At 38.6% G+C, this 13677-nt stretch overlaps 1 protein-coding gene across 13 annotated transcripts in view; it reads left to right on the top strand.

Moving 5' to 3' along the window:
• The window catches only part of LOC112153685 (protocadherin gamma-C5), a 529198-nt gene that overhangs the window by 362597 nt on the left and 152924 nt on the right, over positions 1-13677 (top strand). The gene's annotated exons all lie outside the window — the stretch shown is intronic.

Genomic DNA, 13677 nt, shown 5'->3' with positions numbered 1-13677 from the left:
AACGGGATAATGGTGAATAGATGTGGGGTATTTGGGTGCAGTAATGTGACGAAGAAGGTCCCTTGTCGCTCCGCATCTCGGTTCTTTTCTCTGGCGGGGCCGATCCGAGGACCTCACTAAACCATCGAATCGGTAGTAGCGACGTGCAGTGTGTAAAATACAAACCATGACAAATCCTGCAGCCTCCTTTCGCATTCCGCTTGCTCCCCGCCATCGCAGTATGAGCTTTCACCATCGTCATCCGAAGCCCCTGTATCCTCAGATGAGGAAACCTCCGGTTCAAACTGGTAGGGCTGTACACCCTCTGAACCCTGTGTCGTTAAATTTCCATGTTTGATGAAGGGTCATCACCTTCATCCAAAGAAATATCCACTAAATCGTGGTCTACGTCGCTTCTCAAACCGTTCGCCATTCTTGTTTACACTCTGGGATCCCTGAAGTGACATCACGCGCAGCCCCCGCCCATCATTACCTATCGCCCAAATTTAAAGCTGTGCACGACCATAAAATGATCAATAAAATCGCGCTGGATCATTTTAAGTGAATATTTTTATTGGATTCGTTTTCCAAGTTCCATTGACTTTCTAAATTAAAAAAAAAAAATTGCCACTGCACGAGGCCTTCAACGAAACTCCTGCTCCAATTTTACCTGCATCATATAATTTTATCGTTGATGACTTTAACAATAGACTAAGGTCTGCTATTGATTCAGTTGCTCCTGTGAAGACAATAATTCTTAAATCAAATGTTACAGCTCCATGGAGAAATGAATCAATCAGAAATCTGAAAAGAAACTGCAGGAGAGCGGAGAGAAAATGGAGGAGAACAACAAAAAAAGAAGATTATGTAATTCTAAAAGATCATTTGAAACTCTACAACTCTGAAATTCGAAGCGCTAGGACAACTTATTCTTGAATATCATCAAAGACAATAAAAACAATCAAAAAATTATTTTCAAAACAATTGATTCTTTAATTAACAGAGATCCTAACAATTGTTCCATGCCTTATTCCCAAGCGGGATGTGAAACCCAGTGGCGGGCCGTCAGGGCCTGCAAGGCCTTCTCTGCTGGCCTAAAAATATCTGAATCACAGACTGATATTAATTATTATTTATTTCCGTGAATACGTATTCTATAATTCCAAATGCTCTGTCTTCGTCCTTTCATTGCTGTCTCCCTGGTTGCGCTGCTTCCAGACGTGTATTTTCCTATTTAAGCATTAACCAATCACATTGCAGCACCATTTGTTGCTAGGGTCAAAGAAATCTGCCCGGAGGCCTTCACAATCAGTTCTGCGGGCCCTGTAGCATACAATAATTGTCGACCAAACTGTTGCTTCAACCAATCAGATCTGGAGGAGACCACGTGCTAGGCCAGCTAGAAGGCCCACGGAAACGTCAGGATTTTCACGCGCTGTGATTGGACAGCTCGCAGCTCGCTCTGGTTCTGCTGACGGACACAGGTGCCGAGGAGCGGCGTGTCAGGTTTGAAGATGTTACCAGTGGAAAGCGTCTGATCGTCTGATTTTTGGTGGAAAATGAATGTCTGGGTAAAGTTGTGGCACAGTTTTGTCTGGCACGGGTAAAGGAGTTCCGTGACTCCATTGAGCGGGAGTGAAGCTGAAATCTACGAGGCTCCTGAACACACCGCGGGCGCGTGCAGCGCAAAATCCTTGCGCAAATATTATTTTCCAGACACAGACCTTGATCGATCACAAAAACTGATGTTTGTCTCCCTCCTGGACCACGAGAGGCTTAAGGAATACCAGAACATTTCCCGCATGCAGCCTTTTCCAGCTTATCACAGCCACGGAACACTTTCTATCTGTGAAACGCATGGATTTTGCACGACAGAGTGATTGAAATCTTCTTGAGGATAGAAAGGATGGATTTTGTGTTTAAATAATCTGGATTTTTGGTGAGTAAAATTTTGCTATCTCCCTACATAATATTGAAATTTTATCAGGTTATTTTTTATGCTTTTGGTGTGTGTGTGGCAGTTGTACCTGCACTAGAAGTTTTATTGCCATAAAATATTTATTGAGGGTTGGGTTGATTCGGATGGAGCACTACTGAAGGCCTAGGTGTGAAATGCACGGCCCGCCACTGGTGAAACTTTTGCAGACCACTTTGGAGGAAAAATTAATGCTATAAGACTGAGTCTCTTATCACTACAGAACGATCATCCAAAGGAATCACTAACACTGATATTACCTGAGGAAACACTGGAGAGTTTTGTCCTGGTTAATGCTAAGATGCTTGGTAGAGTTTTTTTTCCCAAGTTACCACAACAACCTCTATTTTAGATCCTATACCAACACCACTTTTAAAATCTTTTAATGGATCTTTTGAGCTGGAGCTTTTAAATATTGTGAATTGCTCTCTTCAGACAGGTGTCTTCCCATCTGCATGTAAAACGGCAGTGGTAAGGCCCTTGCTGAAGAAAAGCAATTTAGATCCCAAGATTTTAGACAATTGCAGACCAGTATCCCATCTACCGTTCTTAGGCAAAATCATAGAAAAGATAGTTTTTAATCAACTATATTAATTTTTAAATGAGAAAAACATCTTAGAGAAATATCAATCGGGTTTTAGGAAAAACTATAGTAAAGATTTTAACTGATTTTAGAATTAACTGCTACTCAAATAAGCTCACTGTGCTGGTTCTACTGGATCTTAGTGCCGCATTTGACACAGTAGACCGCCAGATTTTACTTCAAACACTTAAGAGTCTTGTGGGCCTTACAGGGACTGTTTTAAAGTGGTTTCATTCCTATCTTACAGAGCGCAAATCTTTTGTCAATATGGATACATGGTCTTCCAAAACCCATGACATAAGTTATGGTGTCCCCCAAGGTTCAATTTTAGGCCCAATACTTTTTAACTTATATATGTTACCTTTTGGGGATGTCATCAGGAGACATGGCATTGACTTTCACAGCTACGCTGATGACACACAGCTTTACATTTCCGTGTCTCCTGATGACCTTGAACCTATTAATACTCTTTTAAATTGTATTTCTGACATTAAGTCCTGGATGGCAGATAATTTCTTACAGCTCAACCAGGACAAGGCCGAAGTTTTACTAATTGGTCCTGAAGACAAGAGAGAGATGATTTTACCAAGTCTTCAGAGTTTTAAATCCTCTCAATGTGTGAGAAACTTGGGCGTACTTTTAGACTCTGAACTAAATTTTAGCCCTCGTATCAAAAAAGTCATCAAAACTGGATTTTAGCACTTCAGAAACATTGCCAGAGTCTGCCCATTCCTCTCTCTTGCCAGTGCAGAGGTGCTGATGCATGCTTTTATTTTTAGTCGGTTAGATTATTGCAACGCCCTGCTTTCTGGTTTACCTAAAAAATCAATTCATAATTTACAACTGCTCCAAAACTCAGTGGCACGAGTTCTGACTCTCACTTGGCTCTCACTTTAACTGCAGCAGGCATGGGTCTGCACCATGGTTCAATAGCTGTGGCGTGGACCCTCTGCCCTCCTGGTGTTGGTGGGAGCCGCACTGGTGCCCCATGTATGTTACCGGTCCCCCTGGATTAAGTGGATCCCCACAATACCATTCTGTACAGCAGAGCCAAGCCACAGGTTTCTTTTTGAATGTTTCAGGGGTGGGCATTGTGGGCAGGTAGGGGCCGGTATTTAATGGGTATTTGCTTGTTTTTTTATTTGTTTTTTTTTTGCCATTTGCAACCCATCTTCAGCGATTGGTCTGAGTCTCTCTGAGTCATAGCTGAGTCATGAATCTATAGGAAGTACTGTCGCCAATCTGGAGTGAGTTTATTGTGAGTGTCCTCCTCTTTCCACGCCTTTACCACGAGACCGCTGATGTAAACAGCTTCTACTTTAATAACGGCGGCTCGAGAGAATTCTACAAGTCCCTGTTGAAGCCTTTGAGGGAGAACCATTCCAACATTTGATTCTGTCAGCGGTCCTTTGGGATTTACTTACATTTATCCCTTTTTGTCGAAATAAAAGGAGAGTTTGGGTGACGCCGCTGCAGAGCGGTGCGCAGTCCCCCAAACAAAAAAGTCCCAAGCACATAACCTCAGAGTGAAATCTATTTCTACAGAGTAAATCCTCATCTAAAAATGTCGACAGCATGCACCTCTTGCTGTTTTAAATTGCTGCATCGGTACATTCCATTGAGGAAAACAACAGTAGGACAATGATTACATTGTTGAATTGTAAAGTAGGTGTTAAAAGGTCTTCACGGACCACATTGATGAAGTCTACTCCCATTGGCTACCCGTCACCTGTCCATCAACCCCCCCAGTAGTTCCACATCAGACCCACAAATGTTTATCGAGCCATCTGATTGGTCAATTTATAACTCTAATAACTTGTAATAAGGGAAAAAAAATAGGATTAGAAAAAAGAAGTTAAGCAGAAAGCATCAGAGGAAGAATGATTATTCTGACATATAAAATGACTGAGAAATAACTGTCTGTTTCTCAATGGAAGTCAATGGAACTTTGGCCTTTTTGCAACCCAGTGGTACTTCCTATATGGAACACGGAAGTAGGGGGGCTTGCTCAGTCCAGTCATTCTTATATACAGTCTATGGCTGCGACAGGTAGGAGGCATTTTCATGTCTTTGTGTTCCAGCTGTGCTTGTTCCTTTGTTCTTGTGCTGGTTTGTCAAATCCAGATTTCTGGGATGCTCCAGTCTGGTTGAGGCCCTTTGAAAGGGATTTAGTTGGGATGAAAATGCTTTTGGTTTGGTCTGGTTCTGCTTTTCTTGGCTTTTCTGCTTCAACTGTGACGGTGAGTGTCATTGAAGACTGATTTAGTTCAAAAGCTTGTTTGTAGATTTGTTGACAGGAAGTGGCGTCCTGGAATGTTTTGATCCTTTTCAACCAAGATGTTGAGGATTTTTTTTCAGCTTTAAAAACAGAGTCACTGCTCACTCTTTGATAAGTCAAATGTTCCAGAATCAGATGAAGGATTACTGAGGATTACTTGTCAGATCATTTGGAATTATTTCTAGAATAATGCTTTAACTATATGGACACAATTTTAATCATCAATCTGTGATCTGTTAGAATGATTTCTGAAGTCATGTTATGTCTTCTTATATCATTAATATGTACTTCATCTTTGTCATTTGATTTTATTAACACTTTTTAATGATTATAAATTATGAATAGAATAATGATAATTATGTAAAAATCTAAAGTAGATGATATCATAATGGGGGTTGGGATTATATATGTTTGCTTCCTCCAACTCATTTTCAAATCAATGAATTAAACTCCTTTTAAAATCCTTCATATTTAGTAGTTTAAATGTGTCATGTTGTGTATTTATAAGTGCTAACATGTCTATTTACAGTAATTATAACTGAATTGTTGACATGTTTCTGTGTAATTATCCAGAGTTTGATACATAGATGTAGATTTCTAGATCTGTATTTCTGTTGTTTGTCTTCTCTATTTTGATTTTGATTGGTGGGAGGAGCTCTCATATGTTCTGCCCCCCCCATCCCCATCTAGAAAGACATCAGCACCAACTGAACATTCCAAAGCTCTTTTCAACCCATCTCTACTGAGAATGAGGCAAACACATGAATATTAGAACAGGTTTAACAGGATGAGGGGAAGGCTAAAGATTAAAGTCTGTTTGTGAGTCAAAGATAGAATGAAGACCAAATCAATCTCAAACACAGTATTGATTCAAAAAAGCATTTATTAGATCCAAACAGGCTGCAGGAATTTGACAGACAGCTTTCAGTTTGAACCTTTAGACACTAAGATGCAGTTGTAAAAAACAGTCAGCAGGTGTCTCCCTTCTCCCTTCTGCTTCAATGCAGTTACCCCTCGCTTAAACCGCCAGCGTCACGGCTCAGTTGCGTGCGCCGTAGTCTTTTCGCAACATTAAAAGTGCGAGAGGAACTTTCACTGCAGGCGTTCACGTCCTGCGTCTGCGGACTGACCTCTGCCGCGCTGCGAATCCTTTTCGTTTGGTTCAAATTTGGACGGACACCGCAGCTGATCGTCATCACTTTCTGTGAAGTTGGGGCTATTCACGACTTAAACTGGAAACCAAGCGAGCGAATTTAAAGTGCATCCGATATATTTTCAAAATAAAACAAACTTTCCGCTGAACTCGCCGGTTTCAGCGTGTCGTAAACATTAGGTAATTTTCGGGTTACTCAAAGTGTGTTGCAGCTTAGCGTTGACAGTCATAACCATGGACAACAAGAAGCTGATCATAGAGATCCAGCACTACTCTGTCTGGGCTGAGCTTTCACAGGCTGTGGCTGGAGCAGCAGCCAGTGTAAGCCATCGGCTGTAGCTAGTGACGCTGGGGGTGTTAGCGAGGGGTTAGTGTTGTTGCAGCAGCTGCATCAAAGTGATTCTCTGTCATTCCTCACTAACATCCACTCTGTTCAACAGCCTTTATGCTCAGAAAGTTTCTGCTAGTTTCAGACTTTCTAGAAAATGATCAGATTCAACTGGATTTAGAGGAAACATCTTTAAAAACTGCAGCAAAAAATGCTTTCAAGGAAGCTCAAACATAAAACAGTGAAAAACATAAATTAAACCAAAACCATGAGTCTTTCTAACTTAAAGAGTCAATATTTTATCATCAACAGAACAGAGATGACATGTAAAAGTATAAAACTGAGAGACTTTTGTTCACCGTTCACAGGATACTTTTCATGAGGACTGTCACCCTGTCTCTCTTGTCAGTTAAGCACGAGAGGTCATCTCAATCTAGAATTTGCCGGTTTCATCCATAGCAAAAATCTGTTCTGGGTGATAATTATACTCCACAATTATCAGAAAATTTTCAAGCTGTTTCTGAAGCAGCTGTGACCATTTTTCTATCCAGGGTTGCTGAGTTTGCGTGCAAACGTCTGTGTGTGTGCGTAGCGGACAGGCTGGGGTCCATTTCAACTGAGCTCCTGTCCTAGGAAATTCTGGGGCCCTCAAGAGTTATGGGTGGCAACTCTTTAATCGGTCCAGTTAATAATGGAAATGCTCAAGATAGCAGACCAGACCGCACCGTACCAGACCCTTCAGTGGAAACGAGCCCTCTGAAGACATCTGAGTATTGAGGTCATGAGTTTGTTTTTGCAGTTTGGTTCCATTCTTGTCCTAAACAGGGTGCTTCTGGTTGTCTTTTAAAATGTCTAAAGATCTGGACTGCAGGCCAGCCTGTTCAGCACTTTGACTGAAAGAGCTGGTCTCCAATCAGTTCATGCTGCAGCTCTGACACTCATCTCCACTTCTTCTGATTCCTCCATCACTCTGCTCTCCAACTCCCAGGAACAACATCTCTACAGACCACCTGATGATGATGATGATGATGATCCTCTCTGATCCAAAAGGAGGAACATCAGACTCACAAGCTCAATCCCTCCCACCTGCAAAGAAGAATCAGAAGTGCAAAGGTGAAGGAGTGTCTCCTGATCCTGAGAAGCTGCAGCTTCACAGGAAACTCTGCATCTTTAGTATCTGACTAACTTTAGGACCAAACATCTGGAATCAGCTGGACTGACTCCAACCCTCTACTGACCTCAGAGTCTGCAGTTTGGAGTTTGGACTCTCCACCAGATCCTGGAGCTGATCAACATCTGAAGACTGAAGGTTGTTGTTCCAGCTAAGGTCCAGTTCTGTCAGGTGAGACGGGTTGGACTTTAAAGTTGAGACCAGAGCATCACAGCTGATCTTTGACAACCGGCAGCTCCACAACCTGAATCCAGAAGGAAGAGTTTCATTTAAGACAAAGTTCCTGATTTTCATCCTTCAACCATTATCTACAGAACGAGGTTCCGGGATACAAGTGACTTAAATTAGCTTCCTGCACAGGGGGGCGGGTGCACCTATAGAGAAAAGGGGAGGAGCTCAGTCAGCTTGAGGGTGCTCAGAGTAGAAGTTCTACTCTTCCACATGGAAAAGAAAAACCTGACATCTGATCTGGTAAGGCCAAATGTCCCCAGAGCACCTGTAGGAAGAAACAGAGAGGAAACTCTGGAAATCTTTCGTAAGACTGGTGGCAGACAGGGACGAGGGGAGAAAAATGGATGGGTTTCAGTTGAATTTGGTTTGAATTAAGAAAGCAAAAACAAATGACAATTTAAAATACAATTATTCTGCTTTGATTTAAATCTTTGATTTCAAAAATGTCAGATTAAATTGTATTTCTTCATCTTGAATCCCAAATTGTATAATGTATTTTCAAATGACATGATCACATTGTAAAGTGAATCGTTCATTGAGAATTGAAGATTACTTTGAATTATGGGTAAAAAAAACTTTCAAAGGAAAATATTGATCAGATTTTAATGGATCCGACACAAAATCAAGAGAACAAAGAAAGTTTAAACCTCCTGCAGAGATTTTATAGAGGATGAAGATTCAAGAAAACAAAGTTGCTGAGTCATGAAAACTTGTCAATGAGACATTAAGGAATTTTCGTACATTTTGTACATTTTATCTGGAAGGGATAAATAACAGCATATAAATAATATATACATTATGCGAATAAAAACCTGTTTACATTAGTTATGGGTATTGTGCATAATCCTACATAGTAGTTGATAATAAATTAAATATAGCAAAAAACAACCTAAAAATCCATTTGGTAGCAGAAAGAGCCGCTGTATACAGTGAACCAAAGAACTGAATCTCTGAGAAAAGCCAGAATTCCCATCACTACTATGGCAGGAAATAAGGACAGACTTGTTTTTACTTTGAATATTTTGGAAGTATTCTGAAAAAAAAAAATAAAAGAAAGAAAGAAAAATTAATAAAACAGATTATTTAGAAGTTTTTTCTAATATTCTTTAATGATAATAAAGGTAAAATATTTTGAAAAGATATTCGTTTAGGTTGAGCAAATAAACTAATGGTACCGATGATATCTGCAGCACAAAGTTGTGGCGCGAAAGAATAAGTTCTTCATGGGGGGGCGTGAGAGAAAATAATTGGGAAACACTGTATTACATCAAAGGTCAAAAAGGTCAAAGTCAACTTTATTGTCAATTCTTCATATGTGCTGACATACAATGAATTGAAATTCCGTTTCCTGCTCTCCCAGAAAAGACAATTTACAACATGAACCAATAAAAATATAGAAAAGGCAATAAATTTAAATTTACAAATGTAAATGTACAAATGTACAATAGATGGGGGGTTCAAAGTGACAAGTAGTGCAGGTATTATTGTTCATGTGGGTTTCCGAGCACTGTTCATGTGGGGGGGGGCCAGGTGGAGGATAGGTGGTTGGGGAGTTTGGGAGGAGTTCAGCATCCTGACAGCCTGATGAATGAAGCTGTTCCTGAGTCTGGTGGTGCGGGAGCGGAGGCTCCTGTACCTCCTCCCTGAGGGCAGGAGGCTGAACAGGTTGTGTGCAGGGTGGTGAACATCCCTGACAATTGTCAGCGCTTTACCGGTGAGGCGGGTGGTGTATAAGTCCTGCTACATTAACTACCATATTAATGACATTAAGTACTTAAGTTGACACCGCTAAAAAAAATAAGTTGCTTCAAATTTATGTTTTTAATAGGTTTTGTTCAATACATTTATATGATAAATCAATTCACAACAGAAGTACTAGGGAATTAAATGTTTATTTCCCAGCACATGCAACATTCACTTCCTCCAAATACATAAATTAGTTGTTCTTACTTGTTTACAATGTTTTAAATAGGTCTGAACAGTGACATTTTGACAAATTCAAACAAAACTTTACACTTCAAAACGTACTAAATGTATAAAATGGGTTGAAATTCTACTTTTAAAATAATTTTAAAACATCTGTGTAATGTGTATAACTGCCATTACTACAATCTTAAAGTACTGTAGCTTTTGTTTCAAATATTCCTGGATGTAAAAACAGTTTAAACATTTTTACCAAAAAAATATATTTTTGACACATTTAAAATTACACAATATCAACAGCATGGGTGCTTATTCAACAATACACAATTTTTCTATTTAAAAAAAAAAAAGGTCCAATGAAAGTACAAAACATTTTAAACGTATTTTAACATATTTCACACAACTGACAAACCACAGGGTCTTGTGTTCAGGACATCCTGTTCATGAGGTTCATTACTTCAGGATCAGCTTAAAGTGAACGGAAAAACAGATTGTAAACTTGAAAAATAGACTTTTTATCTGGAAAAAAAAATTGAAAAAGAAAGAATCTTGAGAATTTGAAAAAAAAATACTGAAAATGTAAAAATTACCAATTGAAAAATAATGTATCTAATAATAACAGTTTGCTGTTGTCAATGTTGTTTTAGTGCTGTTTTGAATTTTGAATTTTTTTCTTTTTGCTTTTCTGAGTCTTCACTTTCAGTCCTCAGTTTACAGTTTCAATTCTGATTTTCGAGTTTTTACTGCTGAGCTGAGCCTAATTTTACATGGGGGTGGATCTTTAAGTTCATTGGCTACCCGAAAATGCATACCATGATTCCCCAAGAGGTGATGGTGATGTGACGTTTTTATGTTTATGTCTCCGCCTGCGTCACCCCACTCTAATCAAACTTAGAGAGAGCCGTATCACTACTGTGCAGTTTATCCTCGCTAATATTCCAGCGTACCTTTCGCAGTCCTGCTCTTTGGTGGATTTTTTCAGTGGAACATTGCTGTTGATCTTGTCAATCGATCTCCTCCGTGTTGTTTTTGACGCGCAGCTCGGCAGGTTTACATAAATCTTCATTGTGATCTGTTCCTTGTTTTCAACCTAATGCTAGACATTTTTTCTATGAAAGTTTGAAAAGTGAGAATAAAAAACGAGAGAAAAATATGTAAAAATATTCATACGTGTTTGTAAAAAGTGTTGAAAATGTGTAGTGAGGAGTCCTCCCTGTCATCCCTTGGGAAACGTCCCGGTAGCCAATGAGCTTAAAGCCCCGCCCCCATGTAAAATTAGGCTTAGCTCGGCAGCGAAAACTCAGAATTCAGAATTGAAACTGTGAAACTTAGGACTAAACGTGAAGATTCAGAGAAGCATTAAAAAAGGTGAAAATTCAAAACAGCAGCTGTTACTAATGGATACACAATTTTTCAATTGGTAATTTTTACTTTTTTTATTCAAGTTTTCCGAACTTTTTTCAAAATTTCAAGATTTATTCCAAGTAGTCTGGCCGCTGTGCATCAGAACTCACTACTCTGTCCACCGGGCGACTGGTCAGCGTAGAGACCCAGACTACTGAGTATCCACCTAAGCCTGTGTAGGCAAACACAGACGGGGCCACCATGGAACCCGCTGACAGACCCACCTGGGACCCACCAATTCAGCCCAAGGGTTAACCATATGGGGCCCACATTCAAATGTTCGCTGGGATACTACAGAGTTCAGTTTTATAATTTAGATTTGAAAAGATGTGTTTTTCAGAATTTAGTTTGATTCTATAAAGCAGAATTCATGAGAAGATTAGCTCTTAGCGATCAGTCTGATTTATTTTGAGGCAAATGTAGACACGTACAGATAATTCTTGTTTTTTTGTTTTCCTCCTATTTTTTTAGTAAAACGTGCATTGTTGCTGGAGATTTGTTGTTTCTACATCTAAAAGATGTCCTGTTTGCATGTTTTAAATAAAATGTGCTCATGGCACAATAAATATTGCATGCATGAAGAAATGTGATGTGACTAGTTTTAAATCAAAGTATAATTTTATAGTTTGATTCAGTTTTATTAGAATGTGAACCTGAAGTATTTGTCTGATCTAACAAAAAAAAGTGCATTTGCTCAAAGACAAAAAAGGGAATGTATCAACTTTATATTTTTAGGTTAAATACAGTAAAACATTTTAATTTAGTTAAAACAGAACTTATTTATTTTTGATTTAGATAAACTAAAATTAATTGGTTTTCTTCAACTCATAAAATATGTTTAAATGTAATTACAAAAATTAGGTTGGGCAAAAAAAAATTACATTGAGTAAATTTAAGAAAAATAGGTAGTGCTTAAAGGATTACATTGAGTAAACGGGGAAAATTTGGTGTGTCTAATATTTCTTTTACATTGAGTAAACATTGAAAATTTGGATTGGGCTGAATAATTATTTTACATTGAGTAAATGAAACGAAATTAGGTTGGTCTCAATATTTCTATTACATTGAGTTAACATAACAAATTTGGATTGGGCTAAATATTTTTTTTTACATTGAGTGAATGTAAAAAAATTAGGTGTGGTAGATTACTTTAATCTTTTGAGTTTAGCCAAGGTTATATTTTTTCAGTGCAAATAACTTCTGCAATACTTCAACAGTACATATAAGTTCCTTTGCATAGCTCAGATTCGGAGCACAAGTTATGTGCATCAGTAAAGCGCAGCTCCTTGGGAAGACGTTTACCTCCAGAACTTCTATTTCTTTTATCACAATGGCAGCTTTCCTCTTAGACTGGGTGGGCTGGTCAGCAATGGTGGCAATCGTCATAATTTCTTCATGAAGTCCTGCTTCAAACTCTTCTCTGTCCTTGTAAAGAAAACCAACAGCATTTTGTAGAGTTTTAGAAACAATTAACTCACAACTTCTCTGTAAATAAAATATATACCTTTACTAAAACAGATTTGTGACATGGTTTTCAACATGTAATTACTCCAAAATTACTAGGTTTACGTCTTAAAAAGAAAATGTACATAGGCAAATATGGCCAAACCAGAATTACATTTGGTGCTGAGTGAACCAGTCTGAAAATTCACTGTGACAGTAACTAAGACAGCAAAAATCTAACTGATGCAAGGACAACAATCTCATGAACAAACTTGACAGGTGTTGCTGATGAAGGCTTTTCTGAAGAGTTGTCATTATTGAAACTATTAGTGGATTCAGTGATTGTAGTAGGAGCAAATTTTTTTACACATTTCTGAAATATATTTCCAGGATTCATACAATAGATCAAAGTATTTTCCTATGCTACAGACATCAGGCCTCATCTGTTTCTGACTGAAGTTTGGTCAGACATTATCTTTAAAAACTGAACTAACAGAGTGGAGCGGTAGCAGATTTATGTTCCATATGTTTACACATTGCCAACTTTGAATTAATCTTTTTTCCTCCAAAAAAGCTGAGTGACTTACAAAGATCCTCTTCTTTTTCTCCAAGGTACACAATATGACAATGGAGGACTACATCTCTGTGCCTTTCAGCAGTGTTGTTCTGTTGGAGAAAAAGCTTAAATGAACATGAATTGTTATATAAACCACCCAAAAAATTTGAAGAAAATTTAAAATAACTCATACCTTAAGAAGCATATAACTGATTTGTCTAATTCTCCTTCGTGTAACTCTTCTAAAAGAGACCACGTTCATCAGTTTTGGGATGCATTCGTCGAGGTTGGCCATAGTGGACTCAAGATGTGGACTGTGGTTTTTCTCTTCAATTTTTGATTTATCTGTGAATGAATGAGGAATTACGGGTGGGACAATTGGAGAAACTAGTTAGTATATAATCACTTGGCTTCCAAACAAACGCGAACAGGATTAGTCTTTTATTTACAAAAGGAAAACTTACCTGTATTGTATCAAATATTGCAGCCCAGCGTTCCTTGAAGACTTTGATTGCAGCTTCTGGACATTGTGGTTTGATATCACTCTGAGATGGGCTTGTGATATTTGTCAATCTGTATAAGACAAAATATTTTACATTTAAAACAACCCATAACTAGAAAAACAGTACAAAAAGGTTCTATTTTAGTTATTA

This window comes from Oryzias melastigma, linkage group LG10 (genome assembly GCF_002922805.2).
Source record: "Oryzias melastigma strain HK-1 linkage group LG10, ASM292280v2, whole genome shotgun sequence".
Taxonomy (NCBI): domain Eukaryota; kingdom Metazoa; phylum Chordata; class Actinopteri; order Beloniformes; family Adrianichthyidae; genus Oryzias; species Oryzias melastigma.
The sequence above is the reverse complement of the archived record's forward strand: the minus strand, read 5'-3'. Positions and strand labels throughout refer to the sequence as shown.